Consider the following 21474-nt stretch of genomic DNA (forward strand, 5'->3'; position numbering starts at 1 on the left):
GTAGGGTGTCCCACGCCACGCCACATGAAAATAGAGCTTTTTACAGAAAGTGGGATTTTAATTTAAAAATAATCTAGACGATATGGCGATAACATAAATATACCCCTTATTAAAATGGGACTAACGAAACTCAACGCCAAAACGAAGCGAAAGTGATACAAACGTGAATTAATTGTATCTTGGCATTCCGACTTCATAGATAAACTAGGATAAAAAGGAGTTTCTAGGAAACTTGGCTATCCTATAGTTAGATTTCCGAATAAATCTCCATAAAAAAGTTTTTATTCGTTTCCAAAGTAAAAATAACTCCCCGAACTGACTTTTATTTCAGGTATGTATATTTTACGAGCAACATAAAGTAAAAATCTAATCTACAACCTTATTCTAATTCAGGGCTTCTCCCAATACATTCCTCTTTTACGATATAAAAGATTTGACCTCTAAGGCTATGACCACAGAAGCGGCAGAGCTGTTATATCGCTTCCTCTTGCTTCTATGATCGCAGCCTAAGAGCAAAAATACATAACCAATACGGCGATTTTCAGATAAAAGTAAAACTCATTTATTTAGTGTCTCGAAAATCGGAACGCTGTGCTGTGCGATACAATGGATATCTATGAACAGAGATTACTAAACAGTCACTACAGTTATTAAAATAAATAATTAGTTGAGATATCAACAATACATTATCATAAAGTGTAACAAAATTAATGAATGCTTTTTACGCTAATCTGACTGGCCAATTCTTTCATCGTGGTGACTAACCCTAGTGTACCTGTTGTGTTTGTCATCGACTTGATTCTAATCTATTCGAATACGTAAAAATAACATACATAGAGACGAATTGAGTCCTTTAAAAAGCAAATCCACAAAATAGTAGACATTTGAGTGAGTAGTAGTTTAGTTGATTTATACTTAGAAGAGTTGATAATTTGTATTTCTTCACCATAAAGGTTGACTGGAAGAAATCGCGTTATGGCAATAAGTCCGCATTTGTGTACATAGACTGTCAACTGTAATGATCTGTCCCTATTTTGTATGTTTCTATGTGTATGCAATAAAGAGTTCAAATAAATAAATTGAGTTCTTGCTCCGTCTTGCTAAACAAATTGAAACTAAGATGGCTGACAAAGTTTGTGGGCTATAAAGATTTCCCACCGAGAACAACATCATTGTTTATCGGGAAACCTTTGGGCAATAAATAGTTTCATTAAGTGATGGAGCCGGGAATTCCACTAAAGCGACTATTTTGTGCCCCGAGTTAGGTACTTACACAATGTATACATCATGGATGGATATATAGCTCTCGGTAAGTGTAATAATTTATTTATTTACTTCTAGTATGTAGGTATCTAGCAACAATAAGTTATGATTTAAATCCATGTAAGTATTCAAATGTTTCTTTTCAAAAATTATATTAGGGTTAAATATAGAAATATAAATTTCTGATGCGATTAAAGTTACTTCCCACAAACAAAATAATATAAAACCTTTTACTAAAGTTTAAACATTGTTTAAACCTACTATGTTCTAACAGCGGCAAAGTTTAGGCACTAATACCTATGTATTAAATTACGGTAAAATACAACAAAAAATTAAGATAAATTACAAACAATTCGTCAAACCGTAAGCCTTTATTAGAAAATAATAAAGCGACCCAAAGCAAGGGGGTGAATGTGAAATATGAAACCTCAGAATACTGAAACGGGCTCAGCAAAAACGGAGCCAAGACGCGTGGGCCGTGGGCGGAGTAATCTCGATTCGGGAACGCACCCGCCATTTTCAATTTTAATTAAATTCCGAAATCGATCGCCGTTTCGTACGCTCATTTTTCGACTCGAAGGAAATTAACAAGCTCGCTAATTATTTCATTGTACCGAGTAATTTGGTTACTTACTGCAATATTTATTACCTTTATACCTACACTCGCGAGCAAAGAAAATGTTTTGCCTGCCATTGCCATGCCGTTTCCTATGAACTTTTTCATTGCTCGTGAGATTATGTCATAGGATAGACAAAATCCTGAGGGGACTATGGACAGGCAAATTTAGCTTGGGTCGCCTCCCAGCCCACTAGACTACCTCAGGAGGTGTATTGCGAACTCATATTAAAGAACGAACTAACGAACGAAGTGATGATTATTCTCTACTTTATAATAAAATGTTGAAGTTGAAACCGGTGGCCGGTAGTGTTGTGGCGGCCCTTAGGAGAGGCCTATATTCAATCCCGCTACGGGCTAATAATAATGTTTGAAACTTGATAAACACTCTCTCATATAGGTACGATTTGAAGAGACACAACGTGACTCAGCGTGATAAGTTGTGTAACTCACGTTCACGAAAACATTTTAGTAGGTACAGTCGGCTTCACAAGTAATTACACTTTACATATATTATATTATATACATATATTATATTACATATATTATATTACATATATTATATTACATATATTATATTATTATTATTGTAATTACTTATATATACACCTTTGTACCTTGTGAAATTCACAAACTATTCTGTTATACCAAGTAATACAAACACGGTTGGTTAGTTTGGAAAAGTACAAAGCTGACCGTATATGCTATAATAGGTGTCTCTTCTTTTTATAACAATACTTGAGTTAAATAGGGTTTCCAATTGAATTCGTTTCCCTTGAACTTTCAGTAAGCAATATGTGGGATTCAATTATTATTTGAATCAGAAATATTATAAGGCTTTGACTAATAAGTATTTAATTGATTCTTTAAGTTGGTGCTAAGCATTAGCTATAGCTAAACTATAGAATAACGAGACTACTTGTACTTGTTATTCTATGAGCTAAACCCACTTATCGCAATGCCCGTGTAACGTTGGTCCAGGATTACAGCAAAATGCAATATGGTGGACACATAAACTACAGGGTGTCGTAAATTGGGCAATAGAAGTTAAGACGCTGCGCGACGAGAAATAAACCCGACTTGGAAAATAAGGAGGTTCTTAGTTCGTCTGTATAATGTCTGTCGGTAATCAACAAAATGTTTTGTCGTGAATGTGTCTGGATGTGGTATAAGTGTATACTTATAAACTTATTTAATAACCTATATGTTTATAACAATTTACATTATTTTTTACAATCATTTGTAAAAGCTTGTTATTTATCTTAAGATACTTACTTGATTTCACGTACTTTTTGTGAAATATTCCATTAGCTTTCCTCATAAAATAAAAAATATGAGTAGGTATTATAACTTAAGCATGCGCTTAATAATACCAATTTGATCTGATTTGTTATTGTGAAATTGTAGAAAACATATTTGATACAATTACAATCTCACTCAAGGACACACTCAACTCGATACACGTGTAACAGTTTAAATGAGACAAGGTTCTATTACGGTTGGAGATCAGCAGGAAATCCGAACAGAGCAACTTTGTCTTATTGTAATGTGCACTAGTCACAAATGTATTGGCTCAATCTGTTCAATAAACGCGGGAAAGTAAGTATTAAATGAAGTACTTATACTAAAATTAATTGTGTTGTAATATATGTATTAAAACTGTTAAAAGTGGTACAAGGATGTTAAGATTACTCGAGTTGTCATTCAAAATATCATGTTTTGAATACATAAATACATATACACTCACGAGGAATTAGTAGACAGAGCTGCGTTTTTTAAACGTCTTTTAAGCTTTTCAATTCATCTTATAAAACTGTTTTTCTACGAATTTCAGTATTTTTCATATTATTTTCCCTCGTTTGCCTCACTTATGTATAATATTGCTCAGGTTAGGTGGGTACAAAATTTAGAAAACAAAACGTATTATTATACCGTGAGAAGTGATAACATTAGCCCTTACCTTCATTTTTCTAACCATTTATACCAAAGAGCTCCCGGCTATTTCATGAAAAAGGTTTTATTCAGGACCACCCTATGTGCCTTTCTTGTGGTGCATACGGAAAAAGAATAAATTTGAATAACGTGATGGCTGTTCGATATTCAAATATTCATAGTAAAAATTGTATCCCCTGTAATAATAATTTGTCCCAAAGTCAAATAATGTGCCAAAAATACTGAAATTGGTTTAAATAATATTTCTTTAAGTACAATGCACAGTGTTTAATGAAAGTTATTTTTCGGACGCACTGCATTATAAATAATTATTATTATTAGGGCAACTTTTTGTCCTAGCCTAGAGAAACGTTCAACCGAGTGTTGAATACAACATATTCCATTGTTACTAGCTTATTTTGTATAGACAATTTTCCGGCACTAGCCTACTACTTGTTAAAGCACGACAAATATTAACATATTGAACAGAAGGGTAGATCTGTCCCCGTACGTGGTATGGAATAAAAACCCAATACAAATGTATTTACATTGTAAGTTGGACCAGGCTTCAGATTTACATCAATTCCCTCCGGTGCTTTCATCGTAAAAATATTACCCGTACTTTTATGGGTATTCTCCATCTAAAAAAACATTAAATCTTATTTCTTGAGAAATAATATGAAAATATTGCGGAAACAACCACGCCACGGCTCCTCTTAGTGATGTTACAAGTCTGAGTGCAGCCATAGATCTTTATTAGGTACTTTCCTACTCGTCTCCGATAAATGTAAAATAGTTTATTGCATATATTTTATTGTAAATGAACCGCCTTGACTGCCTTGTATAATAAACTGAAACTCAAAAAGATAAGTCCACCCGCTTCTAGAATCAGTCTATGGCTCAAAGCTAATTGTGAAATAAAACAAGCCATATTTAAAAATGGAATGAGTATAAAAGTATAAAACCAGCGGCTGGCCGCCCCGAACTCAAGAGAGCGTGCTTATTGTCCCAGTTACCCCCTTGACGTCACAATCATTATGTCCCACCGATATAGACATACTGGCCACAATATAAGGTCATTGTGTATTTTTAGAAAAAAAAAAAGCTTTATAATCAGCCAGTAAATTAGGACCTTGCCATCAAAGATTAAAATTCTTGTGAAAGTGCTACGCCGCGCCGTAGCAAGTATTTCGTAGCACATTTTCGTAGCGCGTAGCAAAGAAAGCAAAAAATATTTTTTTTCTGGCTTTTTTTATATTTTTTGGATAGGGCATGAATTTCTTGTTAGAGATGTACTTATGCTTCTTGACCATAAATGAGTAGGAATAATAACCCCTTAAATCTGATTAAATGCTCCCAGATATTTGCAAACAGTATAAATAAGGTAAGCAATAAATAATTTTACTAGCCGCGATAAAATAAGAGATATAAATATTTAGATTAAAGAAAATAAGGAGAAATGCAAAGCACTACGGCAGTCAGTATTATCATAGAATAACGAGTACTAGTACTATTACTACTGTACTGTACTGTACTGTACTGTACTACTGTACTACTGTACTGTACTTGTTATTCCATGGTATTATGTACGTCTATTTACACTGACCTGTTTCATCATAATGATTATACCTAGGACGTAGCCGTAGACATACCTGCCTAGCTGAGATTACATTGGCTCTTACTTAGGTAACTACACACACATAGGTACTGTTCTTAATACATGACCCATGACACATCTCTGGGGTTCACGAAAGGAGCTGAGTTTGATGGATTTCTCCTGATTGATGAATGATTTTTTCTGTACTTGGTATTGGTAAGTCCAGCATACCCTGGACTATCATCGACTGACGCTATTCTGACTGACTAATCCTTTCACTACGGAGACAAACCATAATAAAGTTCTATTGTTTGTCACCGACAAGCTACAAATAAGAAATTACTCTTGATAATAAGGCCGCCATTTGTACCGTCTATGTTGTACATTTCCTTGTGTAATTTATGTTTGAGCTACTGCCTACCTACTCAGTGCTCATAAAGAACATTTAGATGAGTTTATGGGCTGTGCTCGAAGGCACTCGGCTGTCCCATTTCAAAACACAGTAACCGCCAACTTTAAAAAAAAACGGGTCTTTGATTTATACATTATTTTAGGCGATTCCGCACAAAACTGCATTGTCAGAATATCAAAAAACCGCTTAGAAACGAAAATAAAATTTCTAAAAACCTAGTAACTCCACCCTGCGAAATCAAAAATGCCACGAAAACCATTTCAAAACATAGTAAGAGCCACCAACCATTTTAAAACACAGTAAGTGAAAATGACTTACTAGGTTTTAAAATGGTCAATGGCGCTTACTAGGTTTTGAAATGGTCAGCAAAGGACAATTTTCGTCCGTTAATTTTAGTAAGTCACAAATGGCATACATTATTACTAACACTTTTTTCGAACAGAATATCAGACATTTCAGAACCTGTATCTTTGCACCAATGAAACCTAGAGAGTTGAATTAAAAGTAGAACATAAGTAAATTTTGTCTTCTTTATAAAAGCTATAGAGACCTTTCTCGTTAGAACCTTTCTACTAGCCCTATTTTGCATAAACAAAAAAAAAACAAGTTATAAAACTGATTTTTAGATAGAAATTTAGGAAATATTGTCTAATTGAAGGCAGCCATAAATAATTTTCATGTTAGAGCCTTCTGAATATGGCTATTTAATTCATTTACATAAAACAAAAAAACAAACATAAAAATATGCCCGTATTTCAGCTATTACTTATAGTGCCGTCGTGTAAAAGTGCTGCAAAATTGGATTTATAATATGTGAAGGATCCCAAACATATAAAAAATGAAATTATTACGCAATTATTGCAATTTCAATATACTTAACTTGTGTTAAATGACACAATAATGGCCCTTACTAGGTTATGAAATGGTCAGTGAGGGCGGTTTTAGGGTGAGAAAACCATATAAAACCTAGTAAGTGTTTTCTTTTGTGCATTACAGCAACAATTTTAGTCATATTTAAATGAAATAGTATTGTATATAAAGCCTAGGTTCTGCCGCTTCTTTTAAGCTTACATTTGTTCAGATATCTATCATAGTTTTACCAGGGCATTGAAATGAAGGTACAAAAACGTTTTTTGGCTCTCCTGAACATTTTGTCTCATGGCTGTTACTGTGTTTTAAAATGGGACAGCCGCACTTATTGACTTCGTTGGTGAGTTGAAGCCTTTATATTATTCTTATGATAATTATTAAATTATATTTAATCTCATAACTATTAATATGTTTGTATAGGTACTTACTACATTTAATATTTGAGAGCAACATTTTATTTGTCTTAGGTATTTCTTAACAATAATTTTGTTAAACTTCAACTAAACACAGTCTAGTGAAGCAGGCACTAAGTTCTTGGCCTCTGACATCACTACATTATTTCTTCGTTTCCAGTCGATTGAACATGGATTGAACACATGTTTTATAGATGGCCTTTCAGAAACAGAATGACACATGCTCAGTATATAAATTGTATAAAATCGCGTTTTATATCACCTTTTTTGACAATCTGTTTTGTAGTAAAAATTGGTACCTATAAGATAATTAATAAATATGGGTTAACCAAATGGTAATCTTAGAATTTTCAGATAAAAGCCAGACTTTGTAGTTTGATGAGCAAATCTTGAAGAATATCCTTGTTGAACTTTAAATAAATAAAAATGCTAAAATACTAGTAACTATATGTAGAAAAAATAAAAATACGGGCTCTCAATTTTTTATAATCCAATAAACCTATAATAAAACAAAGTAAAAAAAATATCATCCATTGCTTTGCTGAAAAATAAATGGACTTTAGAATACCGTGAATTAATTTTAAAATAGCTCGAGTGTGAAAACAATTCAACGAAAAATTTGGACGCACTTTTTGCAAATATTTATATAAAACCTTTTTAGGTGTGCATAGAAAACGTTCAAAGCAGCGAAATAGTTATTATGAGTGGTTCAGGATTGAAGTATTTAGTAAAGCCTTCAATTACTTGTCAAGATAGGATGCATTGCAAACACATTTGAATAATACCTGTAATAAAATTATACCTACCTTCTAATGTACGCCTAGCATTTCTAACCTTTGCATTTACGCGGCAACGGGGTGCTAAGTGGGCTCTTATAACTCAAACATCAGTTTGCACAAACAAAATAATATTTGTACAAACACCAAGCAGCATGCACTAGCCGTTTACCTAGTTATCGCCATGTAAATTTAAAATCAAACAAGGGAGGATAAGTATAAAAACCGGTTGAGTTAAAAAAAACATGCATTCGCGTTGTGAATTTCAATCCCGATAGACAATAAATTGGTGAGAAAAATGGCGGCAATTACCAAAGTGACAGCTGTCATTTTGATAGTTTGTTTCATCGCCATGTTGGATAAGGCAACGGCTGATCAAGAACAGCCAACACACAAGGAAGCTGGTCCTCAGTTGAGTATGGAGAATCATCATCTACAAAAGAGGTCACCGTTTGTCAACGACGTTGAAAGGTCGTTCTATGAAAGGCCGAGAATTCGCATGCGTTACCTGCACTGAATAACTACCGGATAGTGGAAACTGGATGTACAGTCATATTTTAATTGTAAGTTAAATTTGTATTTATATCAAATAAATGTGCTCAATCAATTTATATTTTTTCATTCTCAACATGCATACAAAGTGTGTGTCTGATGGCAACAATGTTCTGGATTGAATTTAAAATTCATTCAAATTGAAATTAGATTGTTTTTATTGATGTGGTATACATGTATATATAATGCTTACAAGCACTTCATCTCTGAAGGGGTAGTCTAATTTATAATTTCGTGATCCGCACCCTCTGACTCACGCATTCAACCTCACAACAGTCCCAAAAGCCTTCTCTATGCCGCCATTTTAAAGCAGACCACAGACAAGAAAATAATTAATACATCCAACATACACAGAGCATCCCGGCCAGTTCCATTTGCACGTCAAAGTCTGTCGACGTGGCTGTTTACTGAAAATTTCATGAAACGCCGCTCTCGTCCCGTCTTTCAAGAAACTCGTGCTACTCAGAAAAACATTTAGCAATTTATAAATAGTACATAGCTGGCTGGAAAAGCAGCCGGCGGTTTCAAATTTGGAATGTGAAATTGGTTTTCGCGGTTTTGTTTTGTTTTTCTCCACAATTCCATTGTTCAAAACGAACTGGCAGTGTTCATTTAGTATAATGGTGCAAATTAAAAAGTTATCTCTGTCAAAAATCACCTTGCTATAGTTTAGTACAAGGAACCATTATCAACTTCACAAGTGGTTTCAAAAGTACAATGTACATTTACGGGTAAGTATATAATAATATTATTTCTATTATGATTTATTCGAAAGTTATACAAATCATACTTAATATTATTATATTATTATGCGGCCATATCCGTGCTCCTAAATCGTTAATGTATGCACTGCAGTTAAGTATTTTTAGCTTCATTGTTATTGTCGTATGCTTCTCTGAGTTAAAAGTTTTATCTATGTCATTTTTGATAGACATAAAATTTTATCGATAAGTCCGCCTGTCTATATTATTTACTGTACTTTTCTGTTGAGTAAGTAATGTATATTCAATAAAGAGTTTTATTTAAAATTTCGTTAAAAAATCGACGACTGAATGGCGTAGTGGTTAGTGACCCTTACTACTGAGCCGATGGTCCCGGGTTCGATTCCCGGCTGGTGCAGATATTTGTTTAAACACAGATATTTGTTCTCGGGTCTTGGATGTGCCCGTAAAATGGCAATAGGCCCGCCCCCTATTTCATTGGGACTAACATAACACTCTGGCGAAAAGTGGGTGCAGCAATGCACCTCTGCCTACCCCGCAAGGGAGTACATTAGTACAAGGCGTGGGTGCGTGTTTTTTAAATAATGCATGTAAAACACATGTAAAACCATAAACAGGTCAAACTACCGTACCGGTTTTTCAAAACAAGTGAAGTGATGTAAAATTCAAGCTCTTTCGCAAGATTCAGTATAATTTCCATTTTCCCAACTTCTTGGAAAGGTGTGCGGGATCCCGCCACTAATAAATTTTAAAATGAAAACAGGAATGTGAGGTAGTTATGTAAGTACCGTTAACAGAAGAGATAATAGTATATAGCCACTCCATCTCACTACTACTCTTGGCATTCTATTTATTTCTATAGGTTTATGAAGTGCTAAGGATGGGTACTTGTATCTTATGCTGACTGCATTACTACTACAGAACGAGTGCTTGTGTGCCATCATAAACATAACGAACCATGGTGCGGCGCGGAAAAATGCATGAGATAGATCAAATTAACTTTTTGCTTAATATTGGGAAAGGTTCGATTCTAGAGTACACCTAGTTCTAGAGTATCGGGTGTGTTTGGTGTGTGATACACGAATATTGTCGACTCAAATCGACGCATACAAACTCCAGTGAACCGCCAATAGAATAACTATCGACTAGAATCGTCAATATTCGTGATTCGCACACAGGTGGCAGCTATAAGTTGCTGGTACAAACGAGGCTATCAGTGCACGAGCATTAAGGCCAAGAGAGCAGCCGAAGATAGAACGAGAGTCGGAAATGGCAGGATCCCCTCTGCTCCACTGGGCTGTCATAGGAACAAGGAACTACAACTAAGTTTGTCTAAAGGCTGTCTGGCACACTGCTCAGTTGCTCACTGTTTAGTGTGAATGGTTAGTATGTGTTAAGCAGACGTGCATTGCTGGGCTTGTACAATAATATTTACATAATTTTAAAATAATATTATACAAATTTATTGCTTTAACCAGTGTGTGGATCAGACTTTATGTATTAATAATAATAAATAATAATAAATTTATTTATTCAGTACAAGAAACACAGTAAAAAAAAATAAAACTAAAGTTACAAGAATAACAATGAAAATATGTTGTACAAGATAATAGTAAGCTTCTGAAACCTGCACTAGGGAGACCTGTGCGGCAGGTATCAGTGCCCTTACAGTTAGAGTGTTACAGTATAAAGTTAGATCTTTACAGTTCAAAATAAATGTTTATTTAAGTATTGGTAATATTTTATTTCAAGTGCGTGTGTGTTGTGTGTGTGTGTGTGTGTGTGTGTGTGTGTGTGTGTGTGTGTGTGTGTCTGTGTGTGTGTGCGTGTGTGAGCGCGTGTACGTGTGTGTTTGTATGGTTGAGTGTTTTTGAAAACATTTTATTACACTTTTTATTGCATTTTATTACTTTTTTACTTTACATCATTCTTTTATCATTAATAATTCCTCGGTTTGTGAGTAACTTAAATTTCTAATGTAATTTTTGACCCAAGTTTTACAGTCACGTAGAGGCATGGTGTATATGTAATTTATTTTATTTAATCTGTTGTATAGTAATCCAGACAGGAAAGGGTGAAAGCGGTTTGAGAATTTAGTTTTATAGCGCTTGATCTGTACGACAATATCCCTGCGTCTTTTGTCCCGGTTTGCATTACATATGTTTGGGTTCCTATGTTGTCTTATTGTTATATCCAAAATAAAGAGCTGTCTGACTGTGAGTACCTCGGCCATCTCGTAGACCTCTGTAGTGGGTGTAAGCCTCGGAAGGAAGTGGATGACTTTTAAAATAGCACGCTGTGCTCGTTCAAGTTGGAGTAGGTGTGATTTAGCCGCCCCTCCCCATACATTGATACAGTACGTTAGAAGGGATTGACATAGCGCATAGTAAACAGTTTTCATAATTTTGGGATTTGCCGAGTGACGTAGGTTACTAAAGATACCAACTAATTTTCTAACACGGTTAGATAGCGCATTTATGTGTTCTGCAAAGTTTAAATGTTTATCAAGTATCACTCCTAGATACCTGATAGAGTTAGTGCACTCCAGGTTCTCACATTGACACAGGTCTAATGTGGTATCCAAACAGCCACATTGGTGTGCTGTTAAGAAGTGTTTATCTAGGTTTGGCTGAGTTCTCGGGATAATTGAGAAGGTAATGAATTTCGTCTTTTCGATGTTTAGACTTAGGAGATTGGAGTCGAGCCACCTCATAACACGGTTTATCCCTGTTTGTGCATGATTGAAAGTTGTGTCCCAACTGCCTCCCCGAAACATCAACGCTGTGTCATCAGCGAAAGAGGTAATATTACCGTTTGGTATAGATAAGTTGCACAGATCGTTGATGTATATTAAAAAAAGAGTGGGGCCAAGAATGCTTCCTTGAGGGACCCCGTAATTGACAGGTATAGGATCGCTTATTTTATCCCCTACCCTTACACATTGATACCTATCACTCATATAGTCTGTGAAAAGTTCAAGTTGTAGCGAACGAATACCAATGTTTTCCAGCTTTTTTAATAGTTTTGGTATCGAAATGGTATCGAAGGCCTTACGTAAGTCCAAGAACACAGCCAGACATCTATCACCCACATCAAGCGCATCTACTACTTGTTCGGTCAGGTTGGAAACCGCATCCGCCGTTGATTTGCCTCGACGAAAACCAAACTGATTTGCTGAGAGAATGTTTTGTTTTTCTAGGTAACTAGTTAGCTGGCTATTCAGAATTTTTTCGAGGACTTTCGATAATGTTGGCAGAAGAGAGATGGGCCTATAGTTACTAAAAATTGTTTTGTCGCCAGATTTGTGAATGGGTGTTATAACAGACATTTTTAATGCTTTAGGGAAGATACCTTGAGTTATGGACAAGTTACAAATATGTGTGATCGGTGCTGCTAGAATTTTTATATTCTGTTGAAGTATCTTTGTCGAAATCCGGTCCCAACCAGAGGAGGTTGTATTTTTTAAGGATTTGATAGTAGTGATAACCTCAGACAGGTTTGTCTCTAAAAGTACGAGTGAATTTGGGCATATATTAATTGGTGTATCACTGTCACCCATATTTAGGTTATAGTCTTTGGCTAGAATTTTCGCTGCAAGTTCTTCACCTGAGTGCGCAAAATAATAATTGGCTTTATTAATGGCTTCTAATGGGTCATTGGATATCGAAAGTATATCATGAGCAACAGATTTTGTTGGTTTAAACCGAGTAATATTATTTATGACGTGCCACATTTGTTTAGAATTTGTTCTACTGGCCTTATCCAATTCAGATTTTTCATATTGGCGTTTCACTTTTTTGAGCACACCGTTGCAGAAATTCCTATAACGCCGATAACTGGTTTTAAGTATCTCATTATAGGGGTCTTTTCTGAGGTTTTTATGCATTTTGTCTCTGGTCCTCATGCAACGTAGTAATCCCTCCGTAATCCACGGTTTAATAGGCGTTTTACGTCTCGAGAGAGTGATGATGGTGGTGTGGTTTTCAATTATGTTTTGTAGACAATTAATCAAAAGGTTAGTAGCTTGGTTACAATCAGTGCTATCCATTACTTGTTTTAGATCAGTTTTTGATATTTCGTCAGTAATACCCTGGAAATTGAGCATCGTTTTATTAGTTACGGAGAAATGCCTACGCTGTACGAGGTCCAAGATAAGACAGGGGGTTCCATTATGATCGGTAACACTGTTGTCCATTACAATAGTTTTTGAATTTAATCGAGATTTAATCATAATATGATCTAGGCAGGTATTAATTCGTGTAGGTACAACGTGAGCTGCAAGTAGTCCATGGGATGCCACTAACTCTAGGTATGAAGTGGCATGACTGTCACGAGAATTTGGTGAAATATCAATATTTATGTCACCTGCGATTAGTACTGTTTGAAACTTTTGTAAGGAACTTAGAACGGTGTCCATGGACTTTAGAAAATTATCAATTGACTTATATGAGGGAGACCTATAAATTGAAATAAGGGCAATATTATTATTAAGAATTGTTACCAGGCAATTTGCTTCCTCAAAAGTAGGTTCGTAACATTGCACCTTAATATCATTTTTTATATAGACAACTACCCCGTCGTTTTGGTACTTGTTTTTAGTCGTACTGTAGTGTGTGTAATTATTATAATGGGGCAGAATACTGTTTGATGGACTATTTAGCCAACATTCTGTAAACAGCATAATATCTGGATCTAGTTTCGATCTATGTAGGAGAGTTCTAAAACCTGCATCGTTACAGCTAATACTCCTAATGTTTTGATTTATTAATAGAAGTTGCTTGGATGGATTGATTAGATATTAGATTAAGTAAATAAGTTAGATATAGATTGAAAAAGTAGTACACTGCTGGACCTCTAGCAAGTACAGACCTCAAAGATTTGAATCCTTATTAAAGTAGGATGATCCTATCTTTATAACTACACTTTGCTATGTATTGTCTTAAATATGTGTCATCCAAAGGTAAAGATAAAAGATCGTAAAGAATAGCGGCGCTTCACTTCGGCCCTTTGCTCCCCAGCGGAGATTGGTAATAAGTAAGTAGGTAAGTATCCAAAGGTTGTCTGGTAGAGATTGATTGGTTTAAGCAAAAAGGCCGCCTTTTCGTGCTGTTTAATTTATAAATTTATATTTTGTAAAAAAAACTTTCATGGTGCAAAATAAAGAAGAGTATCTATTTTTAAACACTTATAAAGCTTGCTACCACCGCCGATTTTTCAGTCCTTTTCAGTTCAGTTCCAACAGTTCATCGTTCTCTTCCTCTGTGGTGAGGTCACGTGTCCTCATGACGAGGGTTGGGAGGCACGTGCTGCTTATCACTTGAAGCTCATCACAACCCGAGTTCGGTTCCCGTCAGATAACACACGCACGCATTGTCCGAGGGACGCCAATTTTCAGCGCCAGTGGTTCTTTTCGGCCAAACTCTGACCGAAATTAAGCCGTGTTTTCATTTTAAAACTGGATGTTAATTTTGGCAGCTTTTTTTGGAATTGAAAATTGTTTGAGTCTTTATTTACATAATAAGTACCTGTTACATATACCACGTAGACTTAGGCCGAGTTTTTTGATCCGTAGTCAACTTTAACCATTAGTCAAGTCACTAGTCAAACATGACAGCTGCATACTAATTTTGTTGGTTTTTAACTAATGGTAGCCATTTTTGACCAATGGTTGACTTAACTAGGGATCAAAAAACTGGACCTTAGGGACTTTTTCATAATGTCTGAATAATGGATACCTGTGGTATAAAATACATGCTAGACAGTGGCATGCTGCCACATGTCCTTTATCCCACAGGTAGCCATTATCCAGACATTGTGAAACCGACCCTTAGAATTATACCTATAAAAACAAGTTATATATCTGTAAGTAGCGGTTTCACATGGAGGCCATGGAGGATCTACTGCTATATAAAGGGTGTTGCAAAAGTGGTATAACAAGCCGAAGGGGGTAACTCAGGAGGTAATTCTGAACAACTTTTGTTCTACGACTTTTGCTTCAAAATGATCCTCTGTGTCACCTTTCAGCTTACTATACCACTTTGCAACACACTGTACAGTGCTCCAAAATTAATAATGCGCATAGAAATCTTTGACAGATCGGTTGTTTTCGATTATGTGACACATGATATTGACTCCTTTTTCTTTCGAACAAGGTGCAAAATGCAAGTGGTTTTTTTAAGGCTCTTACGATTTAATGATTCGAGTGTGTAGATCTGCATGTGCATTATTAATTTTGGACAAGTGTAAGTGCCTATACAAGCTCCCTTCGACAACCGGCTACAAATATAAACACTCACTGTGCTACCACAAAAAACTTTAAACACTGTTTAACAAGTGTTTAAAACGAAATTTGACAGATTTTGTAGGCGTTTGACAGCGCTAAACATCTGTTAAGTACTGTCAGTTTTTGTGGTAAGGCCCTCAGTCCTCAGACTTCCTCATTCAGTGACTGCGGCGCGCATGTCAGTGCCAGGGTCTGGCAGACTTCTTCGACTGGAATTAACGCGATATACCCAAACATCTAATAGAATATGTAATTATCACTTATGATATATTTTTTGGTTATATTCTTATGTATGTAGGTAGGTAGATACTACTTTCGCCACTACTTTGTTATCGTAGTAAGGAGAAACTCTTAGCATTTAGAATTATAAACTTAAATAAAACAGTAAAGCTACTTATCTCTAATTCGTATCATTTTACAGAAAGTATTTTTTTGGATAAAGAATCATTTTTTCAAGTTAAAATAGGTATATATATTTTAATAAATTAGCTATATATTTTTGTAAAATAGCCCCTAATTCTTCCTAAACATTTTCATCGTTTTGCTTCGCAAAGCATCAAAGATTATCCTGAAAAACTTCCATTTTCAGACGTGACTGTATCGATTGCACTAACACTGTTTATGACATTGAACGCTTAATGCATTGTGCCCAGTCCCTTCACCTCGACACGTGGGTCGTTAACCTGAAGTACATAATGTGCTTATGTACGAGTACATAAACTGAGTTCTTGTGTTATTTAAAGCTAACTGAGGTTTCCAGTTAGGTAACTTTTAAATCAATATCTCTCTTGAACTGAAGCGGAAAGCAGATAGAGGGATGGCTGCTTGGAATAGAACCTCGGTGGGGATTTCGGAGGATGCTAAAGACCTTATTAAACTCTAGGCAGGTTTTATAACTATTTATTTATGTTCTGCCAGTGTACTAGATTTGGTAAACAATAATTATATCGGTACTTTTAACTTATCTCATTGAAATCGCTACATCACACGACTAAGTAAAATTATTATTATTTTTCTTATCAGCTCATCATGGAGATAGATAATTGTTAGATGTAAGTACATATCTAATGCAATAATTACTTCATAAGTAAATAAAAAACACGCATTCCTCAATCCGCACCTTCCTACCAAACCATCACTGAAAAGCACACCAGAACTTGCCGAATTCGGTAAAAACTCACAAATCCTGGACCTCTCCCTTACACCCCGCACACACACACACACACACTGCGAGACCTCACGACTCCACACGCCCGGTCTCCAGCCGCCAGGAGTCTACCGCTCAGAACACGGACTGGGCCAGCACTCACCTATACTGCGGCCCATGTCAGCCGGCCCCGCAGGTGGCGAGCCATCGCTTCCTCACGCTGGCATGCCACCACAACACTGCAGCAGGGGGGCGGCCACACGCGCGCGCCTCGGCCTCCGTCCATTCACTGCCGGCGCTCCCGGGCGACCCTCCCGGCGCATGCGCCCCCCGCGCCCCGCACCCACCCTCATCACTCTGTCGGGATGGGCAGAGGTCACAAGGTCGAAACGCGTGCGAAGGTGCACGCTTCCAGCCTATGCCTTTAGGTATTTATCTAGTGCTAGGGCTCGTTAATTTATTCTGGACGGTTAGGAGGTGGGCTGTGAGGTCCGGTTTTCAGGGTTTAGCTTGGAAGGTTCTTTTTAAGATAAGTATGTTACCTATATTGTTGTCAGCTGGTTGTAGAAAATTGGGCTAGGATACACATACTTAAATTAAAAACGGGCACGGGGACGAATTAAAGGATACCTACCAAAAACGCAGTGCCCGGAGCCTCCAATACTTGAGGGTATATATCTGCCATAACCTCCAAGCCTTAGTGGTAGGTGGGTTGAAAATAACATTACACACAACACACACATAAAACACCCAAGACCCGAAACAAATATCCAACTTTTAACAAATAGGTAATCTGCCCCGGCCGGTGATCGAAACCAGGACCTTCGGCATAGTACTCAACCAAGTCTTAGTAACGTTTATACTTACCGTATATCAACTAACTGTACTTACCTACCTTTATATGCTGTACCTGTACCTACATGGATCTGACTGGCAGATTCTTTCACCACGGTGACAAGGGTCCGCTCACGGAAATGCGAACAAGAAAATAAGTTTTCAAAAACCATGTCCTACAGGGTCTATAGGAGAAGGTTCGGTTCTGAAATAGATTTCAGAACCATACAGAACCAAACATAATGGCGAGTAGCTTTACAACTGGTGCAAAGTAAAGAATACATAGCAAGCCGAAAGTTCATGCTGAAGCGCTTTTGTCCTACGACTTAAGATGGTCACTTTTACTATAGTTAGTATAGACACATATTAAATAGAAGTTGGTATAAGGAGCACTGAGTCACCCCCCTTTTCAGTTGATTATAGGTAGGTACTTCACTTTTGCAACATTCTCTATACTCTTCGACCGTACAGTACTCTACCGCCAATGATGATGATGAATATGAAGTGGACGCACTTGTGTGAATTTCTTGACAAATAATACTGAATGCGACCGTTGCATACGATGCCGAATGGTGGACGCTCGCCTTTATACAACAGCCAGCCCTTATGGGTCGATTATACCTAACGAGTACAGTGGTGAGACAGTATCATTATCATTACATGTATGATAAATTCCTAATGAAAACGCCGACTGAGGCGCTCGCAAATAAGATCCTTATGAAATTGATGCAAACACCTAATTATGTGAGCCAAAGGCAGGACATTAAATTTGTAAATTAAAGCTATTAGGTATTATTACTGCTATTTTTTTTAAAGTTGAAACAAAAAAACATCAAGTACCTTATAGTTGTTATGTTCCTTGGAAAAAATATACTTATTTAAGAAAGTTTACTAGGTAGGTAGTAACTAACTATTTTTAATAACGAACGATACTGATAGTACAAAACTAGTCCGTTAATTTGTACGATGCGTGCGCTACGTACAGTGGCGGATTAACCTATAAGCACGACAAGCACGTGCTTGGGGCCCAAGGCCTCCAGGGGCCCCCATGCATCCTCTGCTGCTGTTTAATTTTATACCTACATTTTATTCATCCACAATCTGATTAAAGGGCCTACAACACTCGTAAGTACCTATCACCACAGTTTGGCCTGCGCAGGCCGGCTTAAACACGGTATACCGTGCGTGTGGTTGTACTGCACATGGAACACTGTGCGAATTGGTGGTAAAACTGTATACCGCGCCAGCCCCGAAGCGCGGCTTGCGCATTTTTCGACATGTTTGAAATTTTAATAATTTTGCCATTCATTAGATTAAATCATTAGATAAACTCTTAAATCCTTGAGTAGTTTAATATGTGAATGTTTTTTATTTTTTATTTTACAGCAATTTTTTTGTCCACTTCGATCGTGTACGGTTTAGAGATGGGCCGAATTCGGTAGACATTCGGTCCAACAGAACTTCGGCAGGTTTAACCGACCTTCGGTATTCGGCCGAAATTCGGTTCAAGTGCAGAACATTCGGCACTTGAACCGAACACACCAATTTCTACAAATTGTGTATGAAATACTGGGTGGAATTTGGCCAGCGAAGTTTTTGTTGGCGGATCGGTCTACCTTTTATGCTTAGCCACTTTTTGAACCACTCTGAAATCGCGAAATAAACAGCTGTTTCGTAGTAAATTTAAATACCTACTTAGTTCCATGATTAAAAGGAAAGTAGGTATAACACTTGCGTATACAAAAAAAGAAAACGTTTTTCTACTTCTAAATATTTATACAATCTCCATCATTTATTTTTAACCGACTTCGAAAAAGGAGGAGGTTCTCAATTCGTCTGTATGTATGTTTTTTTTTTTTTTTTATGTATGTTCATCGATTACTCAGCCATTTATGGACCGATTTTGAAAATTCTTTTTTTGATGTATTGGGTTGAGCTCAGGGGTGGTCCCATTTTTTTTTCAGAATTTTATTCCACCCCCAAGGGTGGGTAAAGGGGTAAAAACAGGGGTATAAATTTCCATTTTGGGCACTTATCAACCGATTCTTATGAAATTTATAACGTAAATATTGTTATTATAACAAAAAGATATGATGGTGACCTTGAGCTGATCTGATGATGGAAACGGAAGGCAGTCAAGGGAACTCCTCAACGGTATATAGCAACTACCTCGTGTTTGGGCTCGAATGATTCGTATTAACGAGTAGGACATATTGGTATCATTTGCATCTTACTTTTGATTGATAATTATTGCAAATAAACTAAAAATAACAAAATAAAATAATAATTTTAAAAAAATTAAAAACCGACTTCAAAAAACCACTAAAACGTAAGAAATAATTTAAGGTTTAGACCAATCCTAGGTCACAGTATAAATATACCTAAGCAGGTACTGTTCTTTTTTGAAGTTGGTGCCATATTTCTTCAGATTAACTACTTTGTCACTGCACCAACATCAAAAAAGAACAGTACCTGCTTAGGTATATTTATACTGTGACCTAGGATTGGTCTAAACCTTAAATTATTTCTTACGTTTTAGTGGTTTTTTGAAGTCGGTTTTTAATTATATTAACAACACAATGAATTGGTTTATAGGTTTTATTATTTAAAATTTGCTATAGATTCAAACTTAAAGGCACCTCAAGTAACGTAATTATTGTGATCAGAACTGTGTCGAATCCAGTTGTTGTTAAAAAAGCAATGTATTTTAAAAAAACGAAACCTAGAATATATTATGCTGAAGCGACTGATATCAAAATCAAAGAGGTTTGTTGATATTTACTTGGTGAAAACTGTTTTCTCCCGAAATGAAAATATTATCAAGAAAAGTGCCTATTGTCAGTCGCGAGCTGCATTTATCTCGCACCCGTGTCCGGGGCATGAGAGCACAAGCGATAGCAAATGTTTTACTAGATACCTATTTCGCTGGGATTGCGAAGGTATGCTTCCCTCTTAACAAACTCAGAGGGACTAACTAACTCGGGATTTCATCGACAATTTATGAAATTGGTCAGTAATGCGAGTACATTTGCCTGCCTTCGGGAGCTTAACTGAGGAAATTCCAACCTACCTATATCATAGAATTAAATAAGCAACAAATTTTACCGGATGTTCGGCTGAAGTTCCCGAACTTCGGTTCAAATCACATTCGGCCCATCACTAGTACGGTTTGATTTTTGGGAATAGCAGGCAACTTGACTTTTTTCTAGAGAAAAAATTCCAGTTGTTTGCAAACATCGAAAATATACCAGTACAAGAAATAGTTTCTTATTGGGAAACATTGTTTCCACTTTAAACGCCGACGATTTTGCCAAAAATGTGCCTTGCGCGTACATAACAGTGCCGTGTGATAGCTCGGCGTGCCTGCGCAGTTGTAACTGTGGTGATACTTGCGCGTGTCGTAGGCCTTTAAGGCAAGCAAATTTAAAAAAAAATGTTTTACATCTTTTTCAAGGACTTTTTAGCTATTGAACTGTTTTGTCACTCTTTGTCAAGGAATAAATTGTTCTAAATTAGGGGCCTACACAGGCTTTGTGCTTAGGGCCTCCGATGCTCTTAATCCGCCACTGGCTACGTACGATACCGATAGGATAGGTGGACGTTTAACTTTAACCTTCGTGAGAAGTAAGACTCGCACTTGGCCGGTTTAAGGGCTTGATACAAATTCTATTCTATTCTCTGTGGGGGTAACAGTACCTGCACCTGGCTCTCTCGAACGGAACCTTTGTGCATATCCCCAAGGTCTAAACTGCCTTCCTAAGCTTGGACCATTTTCCCACCACGCTGGTCCACTGCGGGTTGGTGGGTTCACATATCTAGATGTGCTAAATGGTAAACATTGTACTTAAATTCAGAAAAGAACTCATTGGTACATGTCAGCGCCGGGAATCGAACCCGCATCTCTGGCGTGAGAAGCGGGCGCTTACCCGACTGAGCTACCACCGCTTGATACAAAACTGCGACTCATTTGTGTGAGAAAACTTCCAAAACAGTCGCAGATTTTGCGGTGGGACGACCCCCCCCGCTGTACTTGAACCTCAGTCAGACCTCAGTTCGG

At 36.7% G+C, this 21474-nt stretch overlaps 1 protein-coding gene across 1 annotated transcript in view; it reads right to left on the reverse strand.

The window, feature by feature from the left end:
- The window catches only part of LOC105389352 (muscarinic acetylcholine receptor DM1), a 70219-nt gene extending 53336 nt beyond the window's left edge, over positions 1-16883 (reverse strand). Inside the window, exon 1 of the mRNA XM_048629393.1 lies at positions 16747-16883. The gene's annotated coding sequence lies outside the window, so the exon portion shown is untranslated. The remainder of the gene's footprint in view (positions 1-16746) is intronic.
- Between the last annotated feature and the right edge of the window lie 4591 nt (positions 16884-21474).

The sequence above is a fragment of the Plutella xylostella genome, chromosome 23 (assembly GCF_932276165.1).
Source record: "Plutella xylostella chromosome 23, ilPluXylo3.1, whole genome shotgun sequence".
Classification (NCBI taxonomy): domain Eukaryota; kingdom Metazoa; phylum Arthropoda; class Insecta; order Lepidoptera; family Plutellidae; genus Plutella; species Plutella xylostella.